The sequence below is a fragment of the Chelonia mydas genome, chromosome 1, assembly GCF_015237465.2.
Source record: "Chelonia mydas isolate rCheMyd1 chromosome 1, rCheMyd1.pri.v2, whole genome shotgun sequence".
Lineage (NCBI taxonomy): Eukaryota > Metazoa > Chordata > Testudines > Cheloniidae > Chelonia > Chelonia mydas.
This window is the reverse complement of record NC_057849.1, coordinates 160,399,518-160,405,258: the sequence shown is the minus strand read 5'-3', so window position 1 is coordinate 160,405,258 and position 5,741 is coordinate 160,399,518. Positions and strand designations below refer to the sequence as shown.

The 5,741-nt window shown below is 40.6% G+C and overlaps 1 protein-coding gene across 4 annotated transcripts in view; it reads right to left on the bottom strand.

Annotated features, from left to right (window-relative positions):
- Positions 1-5,741, bottom strand: part of RUNX1 (RUNX family transcription factor 1) — a 207,851-nt gene that overhangs the window by 188,687 nt on the left and 13,423 nt on the right. The gene's annotated exons all lie outside the window — the stretch shown is intronic.

Sequence of the window (5,741 nt, the reverse complement as noted above, 5' to 3'; positions counted from 1 at the left end):
TGGCAATAAAAATGTTAATAAAATGTCAATAAAATTATCTGTTAAAGATGTCACCGTTTTTTGTGTGCAAAAAACCAGAATATTTTAATAATGTTGACAAATTTTCATGAAACATTTTGTTTATAATAAAAGACCATTTTACAATGAAAAACAAAAAAATCTTCCACCAGCTCTATCGAGCAGCTTTACTGAAGCGAATGGAGTTATGCCATTTTATACGACTTGAGTACCGGGCGCTATGGTCAAAATGTTCACACCTGGGGGCCTACAGTTAGTCACCCAAATCGATATTTAGGCACTAAATAAAATGGTGTGGTTTTCAATGGTGCTGAACACCCACAGTTCTCATTTTATTTTGGTGGGAGCTCCAGGTGCCCAGCACCTTTGCAATACAGGTCACAGTTAATTAGATCCTTCAACGACTTACATGTGTATGTAATTTTAAACACTTGAGCAGTTGCAGGGAGGAATCGCTTACACATTTAAGTTAATGCTGCAAACACAAACACTTATGAGTGTTCTTAACTTTCCTGCCACCAGTAATTCCATTGAAATCAATGGATCTACTCATGGTAGTAAAGTTCAGCACATGCGTAAGTGTTTGCATTATTGGGATCTAAGTTTGTGCAGGATCAAGGCCTAAATGTGGATTTAGAGGCCTAAATTTAGGTCCCCAGATTTGAAAATTTTGCCCATCTTGAGAGACTGGATTTTTCTTCTAAATGTATTCTGAGTGTAAGGTTTGATGATACTGACCTCCTTCATACAACACATTGAGATCTAAGGATGAAAAGTCTTGTATAAGAGCTAGCTATTATTATTATTCATTATTATTTAAGATACAACAAAGTGTTTAAAAGGAGAGCAACTGCACATGCAGTTCTCTTCGCAGGATGAGGGCCTTAGACTGCTAAATTCTAAAATTTCTGGACACCCGTGGCTTCCACTGTAGTCATTTAGCAAATGTCATCATCGTTTTGAAGGGTCAGACACAGCCTGCTCTGTGCCTGTCACTCTGTTTATAGCAGTGGAGGATACTTTGAAAAATGAGCAAGTAACTGAAAAAATGTGGCATAAATTAACAGCAAGAAACGGCACTGCTTAAAAGCGCGAAACAGGAAAGAGCCAGTGACACTTGAGCATTTTTTTCATCAGTGTTCAGTAGGGACGGAACTTCTGCAAAAGCTGCTGAGGCCTGTTATCAGCTTAGCTCAGAGACCTGTGGTTTTCTCGCTCTTGCAACCCTGCTTTAACTGTCAGTTGTTTTTCAACAAACAGGATACCTCCCTCTAAGCTGTCAGCTTCCCTGTCACTTCACAGAAAGAGGCACTGCAGCTCCACCTCAGAGGCAATGCTTATCCACTTTTTGTTTCAGGGGAGTTTCTTCAGGTGCTCCACAACTAAAAGAAGGAATGAGGAGCAAATGGTCTCCTCTCTGGAGCAACCGATTAAAACAAACAAACATACCTGTGTTCTGGATTCTTTGCTGTTTGGAGTTACAAAGTCCACACTTCATATTACGGGATTCCAAAGCATTGTTTTAGACCAGACTGTAATTTCTCTTGCTGCTGTTTTCTAAAGCATTGCACTTCAATTACTGGGGCAAATCTCATCCTCCCCCAACTCCTCCCAACCTGCAAAAGAGTCAGTGCGAGTCCATAGCACAGGGGAATGGAGTCAACATATTTTGCTATGCAGCCAATTCCACAAAGGCTCCCTCTGCATCGTTACATAGTGGGGTTTGGGGGCAGGACAGGTTGACTATGCTGATGCATTAACGGTTGGTCCCAGAGAGCAGAAGTCCAGCAGCAGCGACTATGGCTTTGCCAGGGCTCTGGCTCAGCTCTTCCTGAGGCTCCTTTCCGTCTCTCTCCTCCCCAGCCTTATGGAACCCCCTGCACCAAGCTTTGCTACTCGGGTTGCGGGATGTGTGTGTCTATTGGCGGTCATTTAGCCTTTCTTAGTTACAATTCTTTCGTATCTACATGAGCACTTAAGCACATGGGCAAGGTACGGCAAGCATGGATTTCTATTCAGAAGTCAGATATGAGCAAAGGGAAATACCTTTTTTGCCCAGGGTCCAGTGATCACATGGCCAACACTTATCCTTTATGTACTGCCCAGTCTTACCGGGAGCAAAATTAGCTTTTCAGATTCATGCTCCAGATTTCAATTACATAGTCTTCTCTCAGAACCGGTGTTAAATTAGCAATGGAAAGCTGAATTCTACCACTGCTGAATTCTACCACTGCAGAGTTTGGAGGGCTGCAGCAGAAATCTTGATCTTTAAGGCTTTTTCCAAAATGCCCATCACTGTAGTAGTTCTGTGCTTCTGAGGGGAACATTTTGCCCTAAAGCAAAGTTTTTCTTTGAAATTTTTCATATCAGAAAAAAATATCAAACTTGTGCCTAGTTGCTTCTGTCCCCACCCACCCCCCAAGCACCACCTACACCTCCTGATTTCTTGAAAATTTCAGTGCATCTTTTAGTGGTGCACTTTTTAGCTGGCTTGGTTCATTTTCATGGCATGCTTGAAGTCACATAACATGTCTGGCTTTTCTGATTGACTGAGCCTATCCCATGTGCTCAAGAGGCTCAGGAAGGCCAGCAGAAGCCATTTTGACTGGTGGGAAAATGTGATGTTTTTAAGCCAGTCCAAAAAAAACTCTAGTGAGTTATTTTTCCTGTATATGATATTTTAAATACTTCCAGAAGAGCTGAGCAAATAATCTGTAATGAATAATTTTTTCAACAAGTGTTCCTTCTTTTCCTGTTTGAAGAATGTCCACAAACAGCTCTCAGTTTTAAAAAAATATATCTGTTCAAAATTATTGGACAACATTTTCATGAATTTCCATTAATTTATGCCTTGCTTTTTGAGTTCTGTTGCTCAGTTGTGATTGGGCTTCTAAATTTCTGTACCCTTCTGGGATGAGTATAACTCTAAATTAGGTTTCTGGTGGGAAGAGTCACTCTAGGAAATGTAAAATTCAAAGCACAGAAGAAGGATGGTCTTGTGGATACTCAGACACTGAACTGTGCCTCAAGAAACTAAGGTTCTGTTCCCACTTCTACCACACACTTCCTTGGGTAAATCACATAATCTCTCTGTCAGTTCTCTGACTGGAAAATGGGGAGAATGCTACTGCCCTGCTACTTTAAGATGTTTCCAGAAATTACATCCTGTGGGTAATCTGTTACACAAGCTCAAGGTAGATAGCCAGCTCCTCTTTTTACACCCTCCCTCTCCTCTTAGGTGTAGGGCCTCAAAAAACTGGGCCAAATTGGTACATACAGTGCATGATAAACCAGACAGTTCACATGCCCCTTTCTTGCACACAAACTAGATTTTTCTGAATTCAAATTAAATTACCTCCCTCCCCACCCCAGAAAGGAGAGAGCTTCTGTCTGAAATTTCACCAACCCCATAGTTCTATGAAAGGGGATTTCCACATTTTTTCATGCTTTCCTTTGAACAAAAATCAACCAGCTTCCTGACATTTCCCAGTGAAGCAAAATGTTGGAGATTCAGTAACCACCAAGGAAAAAAACAGCAAATATTTTAATGAAAACTTTTCCACAGCTCTAATAAAAAGAGCCTTTCCCAGTACTGCCATCCTTGTACTGAATGAGCATACTACCAACATGGTGAGAATATTTACATTCGACATTGTCATTATCTGTTGTACTTGAGGCAGATCTCAATACATTCCAATACAAAGAACTTCTCTAGCAATATCGCCAAAATGAGTTACTGTAGCAAAATGCTGGAGATGTAGGCTAACATCGCTCAAAGCGTCTCGGTAACATGAAGGAGTGGGAGAAGGACGCTGCCCAACTCCCACAAAGGATAATTATCTTAAAACATTAAGTACTAAGCACAGATCCTTTAGCAGCAATGATTACAAGGTATCAGGTACAGGAACGCCACTCTCTAATCCCTGAGCCAGCTTTTGACTGGCACATCACAGTAATTTTATCTTGGTGGTTGACTTCAGTGTTGGCCCAGGACAGAATATGACCGAAAATGTACATATATTATTTGTTTACTAAAAGCCACACATTTCAACTTCTTTTTTATTTTCCACTGCAGCATGGATTAATAGAGGGGAAAATCCTAAAGCCTGAAATCTTACAGACATAACCTTCCGTATGTTGCTTTAGTCAAGCATTTGGCTTAACAACCTTGTTAATGTCTGTCTTCTACATTATAAATTGCATCAGTACCCAAATCTCTCATTTCCTTGGCACGCATTTTATATGAAAGAACGTAAGAATATCTTTCTGACTTTTTTTTAGAACCACTTCTGTCTCTGCACTGACTGAATTGCCTTAGCACATCACAAGAGACACTAGTAGGGCTACCACCTTTCCAGCAAAAAACATCCTCAGACAAATGCAGTAGCATGCTGTTTTTATTGATAAGGCGATCTGAACACAAAACCCAGTGATGCCCTCTGGAGCATGCACAATTTGGAACTGCAGGGTCTGAAACTCAGCAGAAAGGCTAACGAAACAGCTGGACCATATAAAGGTAGTGGATGAATGTGCCAGCTGTGAACTTGGAAAACCAACTACTGAACATCATCCCCACCAGGGGCCTATTTCTCTATCCCCTTTTCTCTTTTACTCTCTGTACCAACTTGAAAGAGCCCAAGATGTATTGCAGAAATACCAAACAAAGGGGAGCTGTAACAGCTGTTAGGCATGGAAGCACTGCTTTATTTCATCACCTGTATCTATCTTATTCTAATCAAAATATCCGTGAAGAAAGGGAGAGAATTTAATAGGTATGTGAAATCGGGCTGAGAACAGTGGCCCTAATTCAATCACCAAGCTTGTTAAAAGATGGCTAAATGCCAATGGATTACTCTCCCCATACAGCAACTGTGGGAGTTACTTATATTCCATTATTGTGACTGATGCTGGCTAGCTAGCAAAGGCAACTTTAAACACCTGTGTATCAGATACCAACAGCCGTATATGTTTCCACCTCCAGCCCCCAAAAAGTGCCAGTCAGAATTGGTTGGGAGGAGATCCCAATAGAGATGGAGAGCCTAATTTCGGAACTCAGTGAGAATGGTATACACCAAAGTTACTCCATTGAGGCCAACAGAACTTCTCCTGGCATGTTGCAATGTAACAATTAAATCAGACCTACACAATAAAATAGATCTTCCCTTCTTGCTGTGTTCTTTACACTCATGTACTTCTGTGTTGGTTTCTGATGACAGAAAAAAATGAGTGCAGTTATTTTCATACATACTCCTTGGATATCAAAGACATGATCCACCTACTTAGGATATGATTATGACTCAAGTTATCTAACTACTGTAGGGTAACCAGATGACCCAATTTAATAGGAACAGTCCCTCTATTTAGGGCTTTGTTTTAAATAAGCACCCATCACCCCTCCCCACCAGTCCTGATTTTTCACACTTGCTATCTAGTCACCCTAAACTAATGATATTTTAGTCTCCAGGTGCCTGACTGGACTGTAATACAAGCAAACCTGACAACGCAATACAGGTACTAGAAATGTGCAGGATTATTTACTGAAGGAGCCTCTGAAATGGGCAAATAGTAGAAAAAACTCAATGTTAGAGTAATTTATCTCATCTGTAAGGAAATAATAGGGGAGGGGAAGATTACCAAAATTAACTACCACTTAAAACAGGACAGTTTTTTTTGTTTTGTTTTGTTTTAGGTGGGTTATTGTGTTGATTCTTATTTCAACAGCA